Genomic DNA, 22,685 nt, shown 5'->3' on the forward strand with positions numbered 1-22,685 from the left:
TGTGCCTTCTATTTGTGCATCTGTCCATGCGACATGTCACGTGTGAAAAAAATCTCATCAAAAGCCATTTCAAAACTAATGACTGTGAGCAACTCCATAATGTGGGACCATGAAGGAGCAGTGATGAGTGAGTGTGGAGCAGGTCCAACCTGCTTTGCTGCAGCCCAGTCAGGGGCTCTCCTCTCATGAGGAGAGCACATGGGACATTAAAATGGAAGATGCCACTAAAGATAATGCCAAAACAGTGTCAGAAAAGGTGGAGAAAAGGAGCAAATATGTGAGAATAGAATTGTTGAATTGTAGAACCACAGAATCACAGAACTGTAGAATCACAGAATGGTTTGGGTTGGAAGAGACCCCAGAGATGAAGAGAAAAGCTCTAATGTCTCCATGGCAGCCAATGTGTTTGTGGCATAAATGACTTGTTTGATTTAAAATCACCCCTTACACCCTGGTGTCCTGTGTTTCTCCCCAGGCTCCCTCTCCCAGGTCGCTGTACGAACACCCTGAGTCTCCTCGAAGGGCTGGAGATGAACCCATAGCAGTGGGCAGCAGGTAGGGGGCTCAGCCCTGGCTTTGGTGCTGTGTGCTGCAGGGTCCATCACCAGGGCGTTCCAGGGTCTGAGTTGCCACAGGGCTTGCTGCTGGCATTACAGCCCTTAGAGGTGATGCACTTGCTGGAGTTTGCAATTTCAGGATGAGATGGATGGTGATGGATCATTCAAAAGGATGTTTAGAGTGGCAAGGTCTGATTTGCATTTTCATTTGTTTATTTCTGCTTGCTTTGTGCCACTGGTGTTGCCTGGAGCTGCCCAGCCAGAAGCATGCTCCTGTCCAGGTCCTTGCTGCAGTTGTCTGAGCCCAGGAGTTGTGGAGGTCATCTCTCAGCTCCCTGTACTGTGATTTTCTGTCTGATGCTGTAACCAGCAGCTGGCTCCTATGAAATATTTAGAAACAGAGGCTGTGGTTGCTTCTTCTGCTTTGTAGATGAGGACATGACCATCAGGTACTGTAGCAGAAGTGCTAAGTCACATCCTGAAACAGTGATTGAGCACCTGGTGGGAAAGCAGGGCCAACCCAGGGGAGCTCAGGTACATGCAATGCACCTGAGTGACTGGAGGGGCTGGAATCAGGATCCACCCCTTCCCAGACCTCATTTAAGGGTTGGCAGTGGAGGTAAGGGTGTTTCTTGCTGGAGATCCCTGCCTGTCTGAGGCCTTTTGAAGACAAGCAGTTCTTTTCATTCTGTGGCTGCTCCATTAGTGCTTGTTCTTGTTTGCTGTAGCCAAAGACTTTGCCACCCCACTATTAGTGGTACTTTCCATCCCATTGTAGCATTCCAGGTACCCAAGTTTTGTCTTCCCATACTTCCCTCCCCATTCCCTGCAGTGCACCTTGCAACTTTCCTGAAGTTGCTTCACTTAGTGACGAAAATTCATTCTTCTTAGGGATGCTGGTTGTTTAACTTTAGGGAAATGTGTGGAAATAAAGCATGTGAAGCACTGAGAGGACCCTACAAGAGAAGGTGCTGCACTGCTGGGTATGGACACTGACTACAGCATGTCTGTTGTGTGCACTGGGAGGTTTTTAGGGACTGAGAGTCTCATAGCTGATAGGACACAGATGGATGTAGGCCTTGTTTGAAAATCAGTTTGATTGCTGCCTGCTTTGGGGCTTGCAGCCTCCAGAGGCACACACCTCATGACAGTTTGGTGGTTTGCAGAGGGTACGGTGCAGTTCTGCATTCAGCTTCAGAGCTGAAATGTGGTGGCATGGGATGGGGAAGCAAAACAGCATTTCTGCATGGTTAAAAGTGAAGGAAAGTCATGGGGGGTGAGTGAAGATGGGCTGGAGAGGTGGTGGCCCTGCTGCCTGCAAAAGCTGCATCTATGTCTGGGGGAGAAGCTGCTGGCATGGCAGCAAGGGGAGAATGAAAGGAGGGTGCTGCCACATGGTGTGGCCTCATCTTCCATCTCAGTGGCCAGTGGTTATTGACGGGGACAGATTTTGCCCCATGGCAGCAGCAGGTAGCCTGTCCCCAGTGAGAGCTCAGAGCCATTTCCATTGGGAAAATACTTCTTGCTCCATGATTGTTATTGCTCATTATCTCACTGACCTTTAATTCTGCAAGTGTTCCTTGCAGTGTGTTTCTTCAGCCTGCTCCAGCTCCTGACCTCCATTCCCAGAGGCAGCGGGATAAAATATTCATCTGCTGTGCTGTCTAGCTGCTTTGCGTCCCTCCTCCACCCCTCTGTCTCTGTCCTTTTTGGCAATCTGTTGTTTTTTATTTTTGGTATGAGTCCAGGAGCTGAGCAAAAAGTACTTGGGCAGCTGGAGCAAGAAACAGTGGGTTTTAAATACACTTTAATGTGTTTGTAAACAACTTCTCTTCATCAGAGTCCCTGCCCAGTCCACTGGCAGCAGGCAAAACTGAGACTCTACTGAGGTCAACATTAATTACATGGTGTAAAATGGTGCAAAATGGTCAGTGATGCACTGGGAAGTATCTCCTGTCCCACTTCCCTCGTATCTTCCATAGATTCATAAAGGTTGGAAAAGACCTCCGAGATCACCAAGTCCAACCATGATATCATGCTTATGATGGTGGTCACTGAGCACTTGAGACTGCTCTTTCCTCAACTGCAGCAGAGAAGATGAGAGGAGATTACTAAAAGCGCTGGGAGGATTGTGCCAGCTTTGAGAGTGCTCCATGAAGTGTCACACTTGTTGAAAATCAGCTGCTGGGGAAGAATGATACAGAGAACAATCCTGCAGTCTCATCAAAGTCTCTCAGTTGCTCCTAATTTCCATAGTTTGTTCTTAGTGGGCAAATGAAGGAGGAGAAATGCCAAAGGGTTCTGACACCAACCCCTTTGCTGCACCCCAGCCCAGCTCCCAGCTCCTGGCTGCTCTGTAGCTGCTTGGGGACGGATTCAGCCACTCCGAGCTCTCCTGTGAGCAGCAGTGTAATTGCAGAGATTGGCACGGTGGCTTGGAACGAGATCTAATTAATTAATTCAAGACATGCTGGGATTCAATTTTATTAAACCTTGGAATCAGAGTAGACTAGATGAAATGTAAGCAAAGGTTTGAGAAAGGAGGGGCACGAGCTGCCTGCCAGCACTGCTATCGTGGGACCTTTGTGCCCTTCCTCAGTCACAGCACTGAGGGCATGCTCAGGATACAGAGGTATATATATGTATATGTACACATATACATCTAGCAGCAGCCTGCTGTGAGGGTTTCTCTTCAGGCTGTCTTTCTGGGCTATCAGAGAGGCTCTGCTTCCTCCATCCCCTTCTATGTTGCTTTGTGCAAGGTGCCTGGCTCGTCCCTCTCTTGCTCTCCAGCAACACTAGTGGTGATGAAGGGGTTTCTTTGGCCTCTTGCTGCCCCTGTGCTGATGGATGTGGCGTGCCCCATCTAGAGCTGCCTGTTATTTCATAATAAGGGATGCCACCTCTGGATTTACTGCCTGTAATGTGATTTGGAGTCTTCTGGAATGGAAACTTGTTGCTCACACTGTCACATCTTGACAAAGCTCTGCTCCCAGCTATCTGGTCAGGTGTCTGGGTGCTGCCATGGCTTTCCATTTCTGAACTTTGCAGGAATTGTGTCTGCCTACGTGGGGTGTATGCAGAACCCTCAGCACTCTGAGAAGAGGTGCAGCAGAAGCTGCAGCCTTCCCAGGGTGTTGCTTTGCCTGCCGCATCCAGAGCATCCCACATGAGCCAGCTTCTCTGCTGACAGTTGCAGGAATAAACTTAACACTAATTTTAGCTCTCCCTCCGAGGTGGGTATATCTCTGGGGTTAGGGCACAATGAATGCCCTGTTCATGAAACTACAAACACAGTGAAAAGAAGAGAGGGGGGAGGGGGAAGAAAGTGTCCCACCCTAACGTGTTTCTGATCTCCAAACAGCTCTAATTTTGGCTTGCTAAGAGAACAAGCCGAGGTAGTGTTCATTTTAACAGCCAGGAAAGGGCTGTCTGTTTATATTTAGGGCCTTGTAGATTTGTGCAGCGTGTGCAGGTGGCACATTAAAATGTGTGGATGATTTCTTACCAGGATAAGGCTGTGTTTTTACTGGAGTGCCTTTAATTTTCTACGAAGGCTAAATAAGCACTGAGAATTTTGTTGCAGTGCTTTCTGGGGTTAAATGTAATGGCTTTTGGAGTGTTGTTCTGAGCTTAATCCTGGTGGATTCCTTCCTCCTTGCACCTTCCTTCATGGCTCTGCCCAGAACTCACACTTTGAAGAACAGGTTGGCATCTCCTGCCACCTGGAGCCTGCAGGGCACTGGTGTCTGTCATTTGCTTACCAGTGCTAGTGCACTGCTGCCTGATGAACAAGTAGGATGGATAAAGACATCATGAGCATCTTCCAGCAGCAAGGAAGGTCTCAGTGATTTCATTTGCTTGCAGCTCTGATCTCCACCTCTGAAAGAGGTTGTGCCCCCTGTCCACAGCTGTGTACATTACCCCACTGGCTCCAGGAGATCCAGAAACCCATTTGTTGCTCACCTGGAATCATCTTGACTTCAGTGACTTTTCTTGGCCTGTGCTTTTGGGCTGTGGCTCCTGGTGTTTGGTCATTGTTCCTGTTTGTCCCACAGTCCTGATCCAGATGCAAAAGGGACATCTCTCCAGTGAGACTGAGTCTGGTTCGCCAATTTTTTGAAGCAGCAGCAGAAGCCTTTAAGAACACCTTGCATCCTTCTTGGTGCTGAGATGTTGGATATAGCCAGGCAGCAAGCACAGGTGCTGAAAGCTTCATCCAGCTGCACATCATCCTTCTGCCATCCTTCAGAAATCGCTCACTGGCCATTAACCCTGCTCTGACAATAGGATGTGCCTTTTACAATGGAGAATCCAGATGCTCATTTGGTATTTGTGAAGCTTGCCTGGATCCCAGGGCTAGGGAGGGCTGCGTGAAGCAAAGTGAAGCTATTAATGTGACTTTTCTTGGTCTTCTGGAGCTCCTGGGCCTCTGAGATTTGTTCTTGGATCCAAAATTAGAAAGCTGTTGATGGTTCGTTCATTCAGAGTTACGAAAGGGGCTGTTTGGCTGAGCTGTAACACTGGGCAGCTGTTAGCAAATGAGGCTCAAAACAGTTGCAAGAGCAGGATGGAGCTCAGCACAGAGAAAAGATACCAAGTTTTAATTATAGGTACCTGTGTCATACCATGGGCTTGGGAGATGGGGCAGAAAAGAGTGAAATCCAGGTTCTGTTTGCACTGAACTATTTCTGTGCCTGTTTGGGTACTTTGCTGTGGTAACCAAAGGACTTATTTTTAGCACCTTTCCCAAGATGCTCCTCCTCACTCCACTGATCTGCTTGGGAAGCTCGTGTACAAAACTGTCCCAGGGGTCCTCGAGTTAAATTGAATCTTAATTCAGAAGGATTCCAAAGGATTATATTCTTCAAAATGCATCAGATCCTGCAGGATACCGCTCTGGCTGTGTGTCCTGCTCAGAACGGGGCTGGTCAGCCCCCAGATCCCTAGTTTCAGTGTTTAGCCACTTGCATTGCCAGAAGGGGTGGAAAGGTCATCTTTTATTTTGCCAGATCCCGATTACTGCATAAACCCAATCATATTGTAATGGCAATTTGCCTTAAGAGTTTAACAGAATAATCCACAAATCCATTCTTTCCTGGTCCTCAGCCAGTGAAGTGCCTCAGAGTCCAATCGAGCAAAGACCAGCTCTCTCTTTCCTTGGGAAAATTGATCATAGGGGAGAATAAGCAAGTTTTGCTGGACATTTGTTTATGTCTTTATTGGTGAGACTTTTACCCTATCCTCTTTGTCTTGAAGTCCTTTAGATTTTTTTTTACTGCTCTAACAGTGAGGTATTTGTGTACTCCAACTTGCAGATTGAAGGTGTATAGAGAATTCACACTGAAATATTTACTTCTTGGGACAGTGTGTATGTCCTAAAGAACATAAGCAATCCTATGCAAAGAAGCCACAAACAAAGCAAACAGGAAAAGGTGAGCTTCTTCCAATATCATTTCCACTGTCATTTTTCATACCTTATTATCTTTCACCCATAGCCACTTAAAAACACAGCATTTGGAGAGCTAACAGTACAGCAGTGTAACTTCATCCATTGCATGATCTTGAGTATATTGTGTTTTGTTATATGTTGTTACTCTGTTGGTATCATTTTAAAGCTCCTCTGCAGAATGTTTCCACTTATTTTAATAAAATCATTCTCCATCTGTACACAGATTTGTGTGACAACAATTTGTGGTTGCTCAAAAGCTCTGATATTCTTTGAAAGTTGTAGAAGTGCAGTGACTAAATATATGCAGAATGTCCATACATCATCAGATTCAGGAGGAAAGCTCCTTACGTGTACACGGTTGACGTGTGGGTGATCTAACAGGATTGGCAGAGAACTGGCAAACTTTCCTGTAACAGAAGCATACAAATTTTCAATGCACTGCAGTATTTGAGCCCCTTGGAGAAAGGAAATAGTGTGACTTTTAATGTCTGTGAGTAACAGGTCATCTTCAGTCAATGGGAAGGATGTTGCATTAAATGTACCCATGATGGATTCACTTCCATACGATGCATCAAGTTCAGATGCTGAAATAATTCAAGTATTACGGAGTGGAAATCCCAGAGTGGAAATTGATATGCTGGTGCTTGTAGCATGGGAGCTCTCTGCTGTCAAAGGCTTTTATTTCAGCGAGATATTCCTTCGCTCTGTGTCATCATCCTTAGTTATGCTTCAAACTCATGCTGCATCCTGTAGCCAGAGGAGCAATTATAATATTTGCTTATTCTTATTCAGTCAAGGAGGTATTTAGTTCTTTTAATGCTTAGGATTGCTTTCATTCCATGCGACCACAGTTGCGTAAGTAATCCTGGAAGACAAAGTAACTTTTAAACTCAAGATGCTTGAGTTCTAAGAGCGATGTTCACCAGCAGAACTTTGTGTTGACACAGACGTACAAAAAACCCTTATTTTTGCTCTTTTTTTTTTTCTTTCTGATTTATTCCAGGAACAGAAAGAAAATACTAGAGTGTGAATATTGAAAATAGGAGGCGGGTGTGGACTTGACTGTGTACAGTCAAGAAAAAGCTAATCTGGAGCCTGTGCATCTATTTAATCTTCATCACCATTATATCTGGTTGTCCATATCAAGATGTTGGGGAAGTTAATGAGGAAATGTGGGTTCTGCTGCTTGGGGGAGAGGTTGCACAGTATCTTCCCGTTGTCTTCTGTCCCTTGGCTAAGGGGCAGCCAGTGTAAGCCAACTGCATGTCTATGATCCCAACTCACACCAAGGGGAACTCTTTCCTGAAACATGTTAGACATGGGCAGGATGGTAGAAAATGTGGGTGATACTGCTGTCAACTGCAAGCAATAGCATGTGGTCATCTGCTTGTTGTGGCAGCGTGGGAGCCAACATCAAGTGTTTGTTTGAAGACAATGAGTGTAGGAATTTGTAGTTTTGGTCACCGTGCAGAAAGCATGACCGGGGTGAGTGAACAACAGGCATTCTCAGTTTAGTTGGCGTTCAAGGAGATGGATGTGAAGGATTTCTATAAATCAGTGCAGCGTTTCCAGGGGCTGACTCACGTCAAGGATGCAAAGCAGTTGCCACGTGTCTGATACGCAGAAATTCTGTCAGTGCAGTAACCATCCTGCAGAGGTGTACAGCAGGATACGTTGCTCTTATTTAACCTGCCCTGGAAATGCAAGAGCACGTGGCCCGTAACAAGATTAGGTATTACATTTAAAAACACTAAGCCTGTTAACTCAGTGCATAATTAAGCCCTGGAGTTGACTGCCAAGGAAAATCTTTGAGTGGACCTTAATAACACTTTAAAAAACCAGACAGACACTGCTTTTATTGATAAAATGATGCATAGATCTATTTGGTGTGAGCTGAAGAAAAGTAAGGCTGCTTAAGAACTACAGCCACACGTGTCGGGCCGTAAGGCAAACCCTGCTTCCACAAACCCCACTTTGTGCTGGAGCTAGCCCAAGCAAAATCCGCTAAGCAGGAAAATGGGATGGACCTTCCAACTATGCAGTCATCCTGCAGGCATGCTCTGTGTCCAGGCAGAGATTTGCTCCTTGATTCCTTTCATACTTAATCAGCTTTGTGCCACTGTAAATCCACGTGGTGGGGCAGTTTGCGATGCGGAGTGCATTAGGGTTTAATGCTGGTCGAGGTCATGTTTGGCTGGGTTCCATCCAGAGGATGCTGAGTGCAGAGCCACAGTACTCCTTCTTGCATAGTGGTGGCTGTGTTCTGCAGGTGGGACAGCCTCACTAACTTCACCCTGCAGGTTTAAACTTGATTTTATGCCAAAACACCATTAATTTCTGCCATCTTGGAAATTAAGCCTCTGCCATCTGTGCTCAATGGTGAGACATGTAGGTCTCCGTGCAGAGCTGTATTAGCTCAATTTACCCTTTTCTTCCAAGACAGTTTTAAGCACTAATTGAGCAGAATTCAAACCAGCTTTCTCTCCTGGTAATGTGGTTCATTGCTTATAATTGACCTGCTTTTCTGGCAGGGAAGACAGCTGTACCAGCCAGCATATACTGCGTGGCTGTAGCTTGGAGTTACTTAGATTTAAACCCTGGAAGGAAAACTTTAGGAGCTTTCTCTGTGGATATGAAGCTGTAAAATAAAATATATGAAAAGAAAAATTTCCACACTAGTCTTTTAAACATGTAAGCAGAGTCAGGGAAGGAAGCTTAGTGCTGCTGGTAGCAGCATGCAGCTTTCTGGAGGTTATCCTGCATAGACAACCAATAGTCTGAGGGAATGTGAGAAAAATAACTTGGAATCACAGAATCACTGAAACAGGCTGCCCAGAGAGGTTGTGGAGTCTCCTTCTCTGGAGACATTCAAGACCCAGAAGAGATAGAAGAGATAGGCACCTGTGCAACCTGGGCTAGGGAGCTGCTTTGGCAGGGGGTTGGACTCGATGATCTCTGGAGGTCCCTTCCAACCCCTACAATTCTGTGATTCTGTGAATCATTAACATTGGAAAAGACCACCCAGTCCAACTTCATCCCACCCCTACCACACTGACCACATCCCTCAGTGCCAACATCCCCACAGTTCTGGAACACCTCCAGGAATGGTGAACCCACCACCCCCTGAGCATCTTTGCCAATCTTTCAGAGATGACATTTTTCCTACTGTCCAGCCTGACTTGAGGATGGAGGTTCATCAGTGGGCAATATATATTTATACATATGTACGGTGTGGATCTTTGCAGTACATGGGCTTAGACTCAGAGTCCATCCCATCAGCAGCTGCTAGCACTGGTCCCACATGCAGGAAAATAGTAATAAATGGAGTTCAGTGAGAAGATAGGACAGGCTGCACTCATCATGCGCTGGGCATGGCTGGAGAAGTGCACTGACCAGCTCTGGTTGTGCAGGGATGATCTTCTCTATCTTTTTATCCCTCTGTATTCCCACATTTGTTTTTCCCCAAACCACCTTGAACCTTCCCTTCCACAGCTTTTGTTTCTTCCCCAGACACCCCGTTGTAAGCCTTGTGCAATTTCCAGGTGTGCTTCCCCAGCTCGCCAATAAGCGTCCCATCCCCACCCCAGTTCATAACGATCTCACGTTGACTCATTGCATGGTCATGGCTCTCGTCATCATGGATTTCACACCTGGACCTGGAGCTGAGGCTATCCTGGGACAGCCCTGGGCTGGGTGTCCCTTCCTCTGAGCCCATAATTTGGGTCCCCACCTGCTATTGTGCCCTGTGCTTCTCTGGGTTTATGGAGGTGGGCAGGGAGGGGCCCTTGGCTCCTGGGTTGGGCTCAGAGTAGGTGAGCAGGGTGTTACTTGGTCCCTTCACTTCCCCTGGAATCTCTGTGCTCTTTTGTGGGTGTGTAGGGGAAGATATTTATCATGTAATGTGACACAGAGATGGCCAGGGGTGACGTGTCCCACCTCTCCCAGTGGGAATTGAGGAGAGCAGGAGGAGATGTGCAAGGGGAACTGCAAACACCCCCCCCCCCCCCCCCCACCCCAAGCTCCCAGGCAGCATCATGGAACTCATACTGGTATCAGTACTGGACAGGAGTTGGGTGCACATCAGCAGTTCTTAGATTGGAGTGCAGTTTATGTGCTTTGTGTTGAATGTGGGTGCTGCCCATGGCAAGTGGATGTGGAGCAGGTGCCCTCCCTTTGGATTACAATGTTGATGAAGTATAAGCAAAGCATCTGGCCCCAAGCCTGGGGCATTTCTGAGCACCTCTGTGTGCCTGAGTACAAGTACCAACAGGTACCAAGGGAGTATTCTAGGTCCCATGTGGCCTCTGATCAAGTTTAGACTCTGCAGCTCAGTGCATGGCACTGTTGGATTGCGTTCCTGAACGTGGGCACACGTCAGATCCCAGTGGCAGGCAGAGAAGCCAAAGCAGATGCAAAAACATCTGGACATCACCTAAAGCTGAATGATGTTCTCCATCTTCTGTGGATGCCCCACGTGGAGTGTTGGCTGCTCTCCAGCATCAGTCCCTTTCTGTTCTCCTGCCTTAGGGGTGAGTAAGAAACTAACTTCTGCCACGAGCTGTGGGGGAGAGAAGAGCACTGAGAGAGGGAGAAACACACCTCGCTGCTTAAATTAGCCTCTCTGGGATTCTTTTGAGAAGATAGGAAATATGACAGCCTGATTTACAACAGCCCCTTTCTGCCTTGGAACTCACTGTGTGCCTGTCCTGTCTCCCTGCATCTAGAAATAAATCATCACACACTCATAGAAAGGCACCCTTTTATTTGGCCACCATATGTGCCTGACAGCTCAAACACGCATTTTTAGGCAGTGCTGCCTCTCCCTGTTTCTTTTCCAGGAGCTGTGAGTTTGAAGCATCGATTTTGCATTCGGGTTTTGTTACTTTTTTTTCCCTTTGTTTGAGGGCTGCAGAAGGGAACCGCAATATGGCCAACCCAAATTCTTTCAGCTGCTTATGTGACCCTGAATGCGTGAGAAAGGATGTAGAATAGCAGGAAAAGATAAAAATTGGAGGGTGATACCTTCTCATGCCCCGTGAGTTTATCAGTGGATGTCCTGGTGGTGGTGAAAACTCCCTTAATCCTTAATGAGATGTGTTGCTGTTTTGTTTACAGGACAGGCAGCTTAAAAACAACAACAGCAATTAATGGTTGCATTGAGACTGATAGGATCTTGGACTGTTTATTTCAAAATGGTCAAGTCTGCGTTTGACCAAGAATGGCAGCTCAGGTTCTAGCTAATCCAGAGCCACAAAAACTTCAATGGCATTTTTACCATCTCCTGCATCAGTTCAGGGTGTCACAGAATTTGGGGTTCCTTCATTTCGTATGTGTCTATTTGGATTTATTTTTGTATGCGATGTGAAGTCCTAATCTCCTCTGTCAAAAAAAATTCTAAGCTACCACATCTTATTTGGAAAGGTTTATTTTTTTTTTTTTTCTGGAGGGGGGATAGATTTCCTTGTCTAAAATGTACGTATATATACTTTGTATTAATGAATGATACACAATTAAATAATACATAATTAGCACAGTAGTGGGAGTCTCTACTGTGAAGTCACTTAGGACAGAGGCGAGATTGCTGCAGGAACCAGTTCTGCAGCAGTTCTGCCTATTCACTAGTTGCAGATTCCTGTACTTCAGGAACAAATGCTATACATTTGGTGTGGGGAGAAACTAATTCTGCCTTAAAAGACGGAATATGAGCCGATGGAGTGTTACAAGTTTCTGTAGTGAGAAGCAGAAATTGAGGTAATGCAATTAATGAAAGGAGCAACAGTGGGTCATGGGAGATAGTTTTGCCAAGGAAATGTACTGATGCATTCTTGCCTGGCTTCGCCACTGAAACAAATGGGCAAGTTGTTAGCAAAGCCTTCCTCTTTACCTGCCTGCTTACAAGTGATATTGAAAGAGCATCCAACCCCAGGTCTAGGTGCCCAGGGGGAGTTGTTAAAAATATACTAAAATAGTATGCAACCTTCCAGCTCAGCTGGAGCAAATGAGAAAATCCTGCAGAGAGCTGACCTTATCCCATTGCACAGGGCTCCCCTGCTGTGTGCATGCTGCTGAGCTGAGCAGGGCCAGGCAGCGAAATGTGAGAGCCAGCTGCTATGGGAGCAAGTGACAGAGGTCCAGGATGGAGCATGCGGTGGCTGGATTGTGTGCTGCAAGGATGGGAGAAGTAACCAACGGTTGCTTTGCATCAGGTTGTCCTCTGAGATGGAGGATTTCCCACTGAAGACAGCATATTGTTGTCCCTGCTGGAAATTTGTAATGGGAACTTCCTTTGCTGTGTAGCATTAAAGGTAAAAGGAATCTAAGTGAGATGTTGGGGTGGGGACACGATTTTGCAGTCAGAAATGAGAACAGCAAAAGCTATGCAGTTGTGCTTTCTTTTCTGAAAAAAGGAACTTGAGAGCAGGTTTCAAGATTGCTGAGAAAGTCATTGACTTTTTGGTATATTTGCAACTCCCATTTTCAGTTGCCTGCTAGTTTTCAAATAGAATGTATAGAGTTGCAATTAGATATTGAACTCAAAAATTTCATTGTGTTTCTCTACTAGACTTCTGTGAGAACATTTATGGAGACCCAGCAGTGGGTGTGAGTGCAGTGAGGCAGGAGATGGTGCGTATCAGTGGTGACAGTGGCAGTGGGTCACCTCCTCTGGTGCAGATACAAGCGCAGCCTGCAGGCTCTTGTTCATGACCGGCAAATATGCATGGCTAATGGTGGTGACTTTGTTGAACAATAGTGTTTTGTAGTTGAGAATTTGCTCTATTAAATAGTGTTATTGTACTCTCTGTATTGGTTGTAGTTTCCATGAAAATAAACAGGAGGCATTACTTTCAGAGCAGCCAACATATGTAGGGCCCAAGACAATTTTTCTTCACTTGGTGCAGCCCAGGCAGGTCAATGGGTTGGACACTCATGGTCTAGTCCATCTCCAAGCCATCCCCACCATGCCCATTGACCATACCTCTTAATGCCACATCTCCACAGTTCTGGAACACCTCTGGAACGACTTGAGGCCATCGCCCCTTGTCCTAAATAATGGCTATTTCTATGCTATCTTTTGTATAAAAAGCTGACAGACCCTTGTACACTACATCCATATGGTACTGCCAGAAAGGAGATGACTCAGGGTCTGGAGGCTGATTTCACAACCAGGCATTCAGGAATTCTGAGATGAGCAATTTCTGATGGGTCTTGGAAGTTCTGCTTGGTGGAATGCAGAAGACCCTGTGACCAGGGAGCACTGAGGCAGCAATTTGTGACCATTCTGTTTCCTTTCTGAAAAGCAAACTTTCATTTGTGAAGTATTTTTGGGGTGGAAGACGACTCTGTGCACATGGTATAATCCAAACTATATGGTGAAAATGCTTATTTAATTTTCAAATTAATGCCTGTTATGTATAGACACCCATTCTGCTGGATGTGGACCCGCTCTGTAATACCTTGTTTCATGTGTATTGATGTGGTTATTGGGGTATTTACCATTCATTGGTCTATGTCAGTGGTTTCCGACCTTTTTCTGATTTGTAAATTTTACATTTTTATGGTGGGGTGCAGTCATTTGCATAGCAAATTTAAGCCTCTGGACACCGACTTTGCTTTCCTTAGTGACAACTCACAAAACCCTTAGAAGTTTCTTCTGAATCCCCAGGGCTTCCCAGACATGCTGGAAACAACTGGCCTAAGATGAATAGGAAGGTTGTACAGAAAAAGGCAGAAAGGAGGAAATAAATGTTGCTTGAAGGTAGACATGTCCCTTCTCCAGTGTAAACATAGCAGGGCTGGAAGTGCTGGCTCTGAAGATGACATCTCCTGTCCCTGAAAAATGGATCAAGCAAGTGGAAAGGTCATATAATCGTAGGATCACTGAATGTTTGGGCTGGAAGGGTCTTAAAGATCAGAGAACCATAGAATGGCTTGGGTGGTGTTGGGCTGAGCTGAGTTGTGTTGGGTTGTGTTGGGCTGAGTTGGGTTGTGTTGGGTTGTGTTGGGCTGAGTTGGGTTGTGTTGGGCTGAGGTGGGTTGTGTTGGGCTGAGTTGGGTTGTGTTGGGCTGAGGTGGGTTGTGTTGGGTTGTGTTGGGCTGAGTTGGGTTGTGTTGGGTTGTGCTGGGCTGAGTTGGGTTGTGTTGGGCTGAGTTGGGTTGTGTTGGGTTGTGCTGAGCTGAGTTGGGTTGTGCTGGGCTGAGTTGGGTTGTGTTGGGTTGTGCTGGGCTGAGTTGGGTTGTGCTGGGCTGAGTTGGGTTGTGTTGGGTTGTGCTGGGCTGAGTTGGGTTGTGCTGGGCTGAGTTGGGTTGTGTTGGGCTGAGTTGGGTTGGGCTGCACTGAGTTGGGGTGGAAGGGTGCTTCAAGATGGCAGAACCACAGAAAGGTTGGGCTTAAAGGAACCTCAAAACCCATTCAGCCTCAACTACTGTGGGCTAGGAGGGAACACAACACCGTATGTGCCCCCAGCACAAGCTGACAGCAGCGTCTGAGGGGCAGAAAACCCAGCAGCCTGGCTCTTCCACTCATTAACTCTTGCCAAAATCCCCAACCTCCTCTCTCCTCCCTTCCCGAGTGCGTTTCGGTGCGGTGCAATGCGTGTGTGTGCTCGGTTTGCTCAGAGTTGGCTGCAGTTCCTATTGGCAACATATTGTTTGACAAATGTCAATTCTGAAGAAAAATAATTTAAATTATATCTTCGAGACAAAGTTTCAGATTTAACGTTGAGCAGATGCTCTGTCTAAAATTAGCATAATGATTCCTCATGCCTGCTACTTACCAGGACATGTGTCTTTAATGTAAGTGTTGGAATAATAATGAAACTTCACAGTGATTTTTTTTTTTTTTATAATTGTAGATTCTCCCGCATGCTTTTGAAATGTTTAATGAGCATGGGGACCTTTGAAGTTGAGCAAAGCTATTTTTCCCACTTTGCAGATGTGGAAAGGGTGATGCAGAGTAACCAGTGCTGGGAAGGGGACAGCACAGGGGGAACAAGGTCACAGCCTGCAGTGGGCATTCAGCTCCCACCTGCTGGTGGGAGGGCTAGAAGGGCTGTGAGCTGCCGTCAGTGCGCACAGTGATGGGATTTCCTAATGTAGGGGGAGTTTTTCCAGCACTGGGCTTTTACTGGTGCCAGCTGGGGGGCATGAGCCTGCGGCTTCTGAAGGTCTTGTTTCACTTTTAGGGATTTACAGTTCAGATCGTAAAAGGTTGTTAAATATGTCTCAAAATGTTTAGTTGGATCTGTGGGTTTCTGCCGCTGTGACTTTCCTAAGCAGGAGGATGACATGGGAAATGTATTCCCAGTGCCCTCTTCAATCAGGAGCATGATTGCTCTGAGTTGGACATGAGGGCTTTAAACAAACAAACAAACTGAAGCAAACAACCTCTGACAGTCCCTGAACAGTTTCCCAGATGGGAAAACTTTGCAACAGAAAGGTGAAGTGACTTCAAGAATGAATACGAACAGTCCAGATTCCCATGCTGCAGCATAGGGGTTTTTGAGGGAACCTCCTTTCCTGCTCCATTAACCCAGAAGGCAGCTCTAGCAATGAGATGGAAAAGAAGAGAGTGGTGACCCAGCTTTTGGCTTTGGGAGTTGGCAATGGGAAGGAGAGGGATGGGTTGGGATGTGTGAGCAGCCACAGGGCAGTGGGTGCTCTGGGATCACAGTGCTTGAGAGCTCCTGTATGCAGCAGGGAAGGTGGAAAAATGACATTGCTCCAAAAAAACCCAAACAAAACTGGACAGGAACAGCTTCCAAGAGACCTTTTCAGGCAGTGGGTAATTTTTACCCATCTTGAGGTGGGTGAGGAATGGGATCAGCGGAAGGAAGAGTCCGACCTTTGGGTGTGAGGGGAGCTGTGGTTGTGTTGGCCACCTGTGACCCAAGCATGGCCTCTCTCCCAATCAAACATTGGTTTGGAACAAAGGGTTCCCACAAAACTCACCCTGGTGGCCCTGCAGGGTGAAGCCCCAGGGGGAACCTGCCCTTCCTCTTCCCATTTCAGCCAAACCACACTTTTCCACCCAAGAAAAGGCACCACCACAGGCAAACACCTTCGTGCTAATTGCATCGAATGGCCGCATTTGTGCTGGTGGGGAGAAAAATACCTGCACCTTGTGGGTGCTGGGGCACGGAAGGTGGCTTTGGGAGATGGCAAGAGGGAGCTTGGGTGTTTGCTGTGATGGGCTGATGCCAAAGTGCTGCTTAAAAGTGATAATAAATAAAAGAAAAAATTACCCACACCATTTTATTTTGAGGAAAAGCTTCAAGGCTCTTGTATTCAGTGCTGTGTGCTACACCTTGCTGCTATTCCTATGGATTGTGTCTTCTGCCCATGCTCTCCTTGAGCCATATTTCATTCCATTCATTATATATATCAGTACTTAGCATATCTATCGTCTGCATCTGTACAGTGCTTTAAAGACCACGAGGGAATTGCACTTACTTATGGCAAAGTGACTGAAGCTGAGACCATGGGGGCGAAATTAAACATGTACCACTGTGAAACATTGCTACGTGACACTGTTATTCTCACTTCTGTCCAGAAGATGCAGAAACAGGGTGTGAAGCTGGGCTAGTAACGAGCCCATAGAAAGCACCTGGGTTAAAGCCTGGGTTAGATGGTATTTTCTTGGTTTTAGCACCAAATCACCAGGGAAGGCAGTGAGCAGGGGGCTGTGGGGGGGGGGGGGGGGGGGGGGGGGGGGAGGGGGCTGGTTGGTCGGTGCTACACTAACAGGTTTCCAATCGTTCACTGTTCTGAAAAGCAACATGCTGTTTGCTGAGCAAAATGACAACAGTGCTGATGTTCACCCTGCAAAGAAAATCATGCCAGGTCTGGCCGCCAGCACGGTTCCTCCTGCCGTAAAGACCACACAGCATCCTTACTTCATCCTTAGATTTTTTTTTTTTTTTTCCGTTTGGTTTTTGGCTCAGCTCAGACTTTTTAAAGTCTGGAGTCAGATAGGAACAGCGGCTTGGCAGCATACATATACATATATATACATATTTTGAAACGAGTGATGTCTCTGTGCAGCCTGCATCAGAAGAACCCAGTCACACCCACCCCTCCCCCCCTCCCCCCGGCCCCCACCACCCCGGGATGGGGCTCGCAGTGCTGGGTCTATGTGAGGAGCGTGCTGTCTCCTCCTTATAGCACAAGGTTTGTTACGGGCAGAGCTGAATTATAAACAAAAAGACAACCGGAAAAAACCCCTCGCCGAGCCACGATCCCGTCGGACTGTAGGCTTAAGAGATGAGCCAGAGGGAAAGAGGCATCTGAGGATGGAACAACGATGATGGGAGAAGAGCAAAAGCGAAGGGCGGTGGGATGGTGCGGGTCCCGCTGGGAACCCCGCGTGTCCACGGGGAGGTCCGCGTGGGGAAATCTCGAGTGGGCATCCCCCCTCCCCCCCCCCCTCCCGGTCCCTTCTCCCCCGCTGCCCTGGGGGCTGCTCCCGGAACCCACTGGGATCATCCCCTCATCCCACCCCACGACCCGGGGCTGAGCTCTGCGTGTCCTTATGCTGCAACCCTGAATTCGGGTTGGGGTCGCTCCGGGTGTCCCGGAGAGGGGATGCGAGGCGCCGGGAGGGGGGAACCGGGCAGATGGGGAGGGGACGGGGAGGAGGAGCAGGAGGGATGGGGAGGAAGGAGGCGCTGCCCGCGGCTCCCCGTATCTCCCGTCCCTGCTCTGGGTCCCCTCCGTCCCCTCCCGTCGCTGCGTTCCGTCCCGGCGTTGGCTGCTGTATTCCCTCGCCCGTCCTCAGCCCGCGGAGAGCTCTTGACAACAGGAAACAATGTGTAGTGAATGGAAAAAGGGGGTGGTGCCGCCTGCACAACTTCCCCTGACATCACTGCCCAAATAAGGAGCTTGAAACGAACCTTTTCTATTGCAGCCCGGCAGAAGATCCCCCCGGAGTCCCAGGGTCTGCAGAGGCAATGGCAGAGCCGCGGCTGCAGGGCGGGGGGCGAGCGCAGGTAACGGGCACCGCTCCCTCCCTCCCGTGCTCTCTCTTTCTCTATCTCATTTCATTTTTCTTTTTTTCCCTGGGGCAGAGGGGAGCTGGGGGGAGAGCAGCGCGATGGGGAGCACCGGGGCGAGCTGCTGGCTGCGGGGGTCTTAATTGGCGTCTAGCTCTAATTAAGGTCCGGATGAGCCTCGGGCTTGCGCTGGCCGTGTAATGCAGGGTGAGCCGTGTGTCCGCCTGTGTCTGTCCGTCCGTCCAGGACGGATTTCCTCCTTAACGATCTCACAGGAAAGTAATCGGGGAGCACCACGTGACGGCAGCGAGCAGAATCCTGCGTGGGTAAACCCTGCGTGGGTAAACCCTGCGTGGGCTCAGTGCTCCCAGCCCAGCCCAGCATCGCAGGGCTTTGCCGGAGGGGATGCAGTGACCCTCTGTGGGTGCACAGAGTGAGGGCACCTGGGGGTGGACCCCGGGAGTATTTTATCCCTTTAAGCTTTTTCTTTTTCTGATTTTTATTTTTTCTCCTGGCTCATAGGTGCCTAAATTGTGGCAGCGTTAAAATGCATTAAGTCTAACTAAATGAGCGCTAATGATTTAAGCTTCTTAGCCTCCTCGATGGAAATTAATAACTCTTTTGATGCACCCGGAGGTGTGATCAGAAACACAGCCACGCGCTGTGCTGCTCTATGCAAATGTGTGGATAGTTATTCTGGAAGAAAGGCACTATGCATTACTGTTAATTTGTTTTTTCATCGTTCTGGAGCTAATTGGCTGAGTGTCGTGGAGGTGCCTGGTGCTTTTTCCCGGCTCTGCTGCGGTGAGTGGAAGTGGCCAGGGCAGCTGCCACGGTGATTGATGGTGTGAGCAACACAACCCAACCCTCCCTCCGCTGCTGGGGATCACCTGCAGCTTACAGGCTTTTGGTTTCCCTGGTGTTGAAAGATTGTTAGTGTCAGCGTGCAGAGTCAGCTTTAACTTTGGTGTCTAGGTGTCCCCCACTGCCCTTTGTTACACCCTGTGGTCCCACTGGGCTCCAGACATCCCGTGCCTGTTGGACTGGAGTGGTTTTCTCGCAGCCTCGGTGTTTGGAAAACTTTGGAGTTTTGTAGGGAAAATGTGTAAGGTGCTGTCAGTGTGCATTCACAGCATGAGCAGGTGGGATTTGTGTGGGGTGGGATGTCTGGTACTCTCTTGGCTCCCGTGGCAGTGAGCACTGCTGCGTCCATTGCTTCTTGGTCTTTGCATGCAGCTCTTAGGAAGATGCTTCCCTCTATCCCAAGGATGCATCCTTCAGAGAAGGAGGGATCCTGTTGTAGGGTTTAAATGTGGCCCTGGCTTGCAGAGCAGCCCGCTCCCAGGGCCTGTAGCTTGGTCCTCATCCCATGGAGGAGTCACTAAGGAGAGGACAAACAGTGCTTGTGGAGGACTTGGGTAAACTGCATCAAAGAAAAAAGCCTTCCAGAAGTTACTGGCTCATTAAAGCACGTGTTGCTGCCACACTGTTTGCACAGCACTGAGCTCTGTGTCCCATGGGACACATCCAGCACCTGTGCTGTATCCCCTAAGAAATGTCTCTGAGGACCCTCTCCTCTCCTGGGGATGCTCTTGGAGCATCAGGAAGGGACCGCATTCGCTGTGAGCACTTTAACCCTCCTTTCTCCACGAGGACCTCAGGCTTGCAGCCAGCTCTCCCCAGCGGCCGTCGGAGCAGGGCAGTGCTCGCCCTGCAGCGGCCGTGAGCGGATGCGGGGACTCCGTGGGGTGAGTCCCCTGAGAAACAGTTTCGAAAACAATATTTATTCGGAAGCTGACAACGCAAGTGCTGTTGGGAGCAGCACTTCCCGAGCCGCAGGGACCAGCTGCCCTGGGTTGCTGTAGCAGGGAAGTGCGCCGGGCTGGGGAAGCACCGCTGTCCCTGTGCTCTAGGGGATTACCGAGGGGCCCCTGGGAACTCCCTGCCCGCGTCATGCCCATGGCCCCTGGCCATGCTGGGAGGCTCCTTCTGCCTCTTTTCCCCATGTCCCCTGGTTGCCGAGGCTGCCGCTGCCTCCCGGCCACGTCCGTCTGCATGCGGTGAATGCAAGAAGTGTTTCAGCAGTTGCCGTTTGTGCAGCAGTGCTTTCAAGCATTTAGTTTCTTGGCACCGGGTTTAAACTGAGGAGGGGAAAAAAAGAAAGGAAGAAAAAAAAAAGGCTCTGGAAAGGAAAGATTTATTTAAAATATACATTTTACGGCATTGTCTCTGAGTTTAAGAGGCTGCTTTTTAGGAGATCCTTATAGCTCTGCAGGGACCTGCAGCCAGCGAGAATGCAGGGCAAGTATTTCTGCTATTTTCCATGCTGCCCATGGCGTTGCTGCATCCTTCCACATTCCCCTTGTCAGCCCACGGGCAGTTCCTCCTGCTGCTCCCTGCTCTGCAGTGGGCACTGCTGCTGCTAGAGTGCAGGACGGGGTCTCCCCCACGCACTGGCTTTGCATGCTGAGCTGGGATCTCAGTTTCTATAATTGGCGCTGTAATCAGAGTGGGGATTTATGATTATTATTATTTTTAATCCTTTCCATATCCTGCATAAGGTGAACCTTTTAATGAGCATCAAAGGAAGCACTGTGTGGGGAGGGCCTGTGTTAAAGGGGATTACTCAGTCACTCAAAAAGCATTTGGTGAAAGTAAATGTGTAATAAACCTTTGTTATCCCCTGCCTTGCCTTCCTTTCTTTGCGCAGCCCTTCCAGCACTTCCAGCGTGGTGGGAAGCCTTATTGTACCTTGATGATAGAAATTCTTTTGTGCTAATGAGATTTTCAGTTTCAGAAGGTCTCCAGATCCCAAGTCGTCTTTCCCACACCATTTATCCCACCCTTCCCTTGATCCTCCCTTGGACTTCGGAGGGTCATCTGTTCATTAAACCATTACTTAGGCTTTGCAGCACTGGGAGGCTTTGGGGTTTCTGTTATTTTGCTCTGCTTTACTATGAGACCTGCAGATTTTAGGCAGGAAGGTGAAGCGTGTCAGAACTTGGCTAGATCCAGCTGAATTCAGGCATGGGATTTGGGTTCCTGCGGCAGTATTGCTCTCGGATGCGTCAAGACCTGGAGGGGTTTGCTGATCCCTCATTTGGTGGTTCACTTTAGAGGGGAAATCTCAAGAGAATCCCAAAAAATTAAGCCTGGCCCTTTTCCCAGCAAACCTGGTTTTAAGTGTCGTAGTTTCCTGAAGCCTTTATTGCTGTTCTCCAGATGGAAATCCAACTACTGCCTTGCTCAGATGGGCTCTCCTGAAGTTTGCTGCTTTGTAGAACTTAAAAGGCCCAAAGTGGACGCAACCTTTAATTGCATAACCACCTGCTGTCACTGTTCATAGGAGTTATTGGTGGGTTGAGGTCTCATGGAGATGTGGAGCATCCTTCTTCACCTTGGGGTGTGTGGTTATTCTGTTGGTAGTCACGTCTATGGACAATGCCTGTGGTCTATGTTGCTGCTGGCAGCAATGGTGTGCAGTCTCCAGCCATACGATCTGGTGAAGGTGAACCAGTGGTCACTATTTGTAATATCATACAGGGCTCACAAATTGTTTTTGAGTAGTCCTCGGGGCTTTAGTGGGTAGGAGGACCTCTTGCTTTCTGGTTTCAGAAAGAAGAGGATCAGCCCCACTGCCTGCTGTCTGGGGGTGGTGGGGACCCCAAGGAGACACTGACCCAGAGCTGCAGGGTTTGTCACTGCCTGGATGTGTTTCAGAGTTTTCCATGAGGCATCACTGGATCTTTAAATAGCTGCCCACGGGTTTCCTGTGTTTCCTCTCTGACCATATTCATTTTTCTTGGGTTTGCTCCTTTCTGAGGACATTTACTAACACCAATTAAAAATCTAGAAAAACTGAAAGTGTAGCTAAAATAAGGTGAATAGAAATAACAAAAAACAAGAGAGCTTCATGAAGTTCACAAGTTTCAGTAAGCACTGGAATAGCCCCACCTGTACCACACGAGCAGCTGCAGGATGCTTGGGCTCAGCTGTGACTTGGGAGCAGGACAGTAATTTGCAGTTGCCACCCTATTGCCACCATGTTGTAGACCCCTTTGGAGTGTCTTTGGCCACACCAGGTGTTAGAATCGTAGAATCTTCAAGATTGGAAAAGACCTCCAAGGTCATCCAGTCCATCTACCAACAATATTTCTCCACTAGACCATATTCCTTACTACAACACTTAAGTGTTTATTGAAAAATCTGACACTTAGGAAGGAGCAAGTTAAGGGTAATCAGATGGCTTGGCATGAGGAAGGATGAAGGAGATGCAGCCCTCAGGAGGATGAGCACTGAAGGATGGAGGCGATGCCTGGTCCTTATGGAGATGCAGCCTCCAGGAGGTTGAGCACTGTGTGATATTTCTAGAGTGGTTCTCCTTGGAAGGGCTGTTGGCAGCAATTCTTTTTGGCACAAGTTGAAATAGTGAAGGGATTTCTTCACACGGGTTAGTGAAGTCTCTTGACAACTCAGCTCGAGTATTGGTCTGAACTGGGAGACCTCTGTAGGGGACAGCAGGGTAGGAAGGACAGGATAAAGCCTTCCTGTGTGCACTCAAACTGACCAAAAATCTGTTGGGCTTTTGCTTGTTTTAAAGAAGTAGATAGAATGTTGGTTGTGCTTGAAACAAAACTGGCTTCACTTTGAAGATTTGGAGTGTTTGTCTTTGGGACAAAGCAGTGCAAT

The 22,685-nt window shown here is 48.1% G+C and overlaps 1 protein-coding gene across 8 annotated transcripts in view; it reads left to right on the top strand.

Annotated features, from left to right (window-relative positions):
* The window catches only part of HIVEP3 (HIVEP zinc finger 3), a 213,788-nt gene that overhangs the window by 102,776 nt on the left and 88,327 nt on the right, over nt 1-22,685 (top strand). For 4 of the 8 annotated variants that reach the window (XM_065744396.1, XM_065744402.1, XM_065744400.1 and 1 more), the window contains exons 1-2: nt 487-555; nt 17,912-17,993. The exons of 2 other annotated variants lie outside the window; for them this stretch is intronic. The gene's annotated coding sequence lies outside the window, so the exon portion shown is untranslated. Of the gene's footprint in view, nt 1-475; nt 556-17,900; nt 17,994-22,685 lie in introns of those variants that run through there. 2 more of the 8 variants (XM_065744398.1, XM_065744397.1) reach the window with 2 other exon arrangements.

The sequence above is a fragment of the Cyrtonyx montezumae genome, unplaced genomic scaffold (genome assembly GCF_038088225.1).
Source record: "Cyrtonyx montezumae isolate F1298 unplaced genomic scaffold, pur_monq_1.0 scaffold_31, whole genome shotgun sequence".
NCBI lineage: Eukaryota > Metazoa > Chordata > Aves > Galliformes > Odontophoridae > Cyrtonyx > Cyrtonyx montezumae.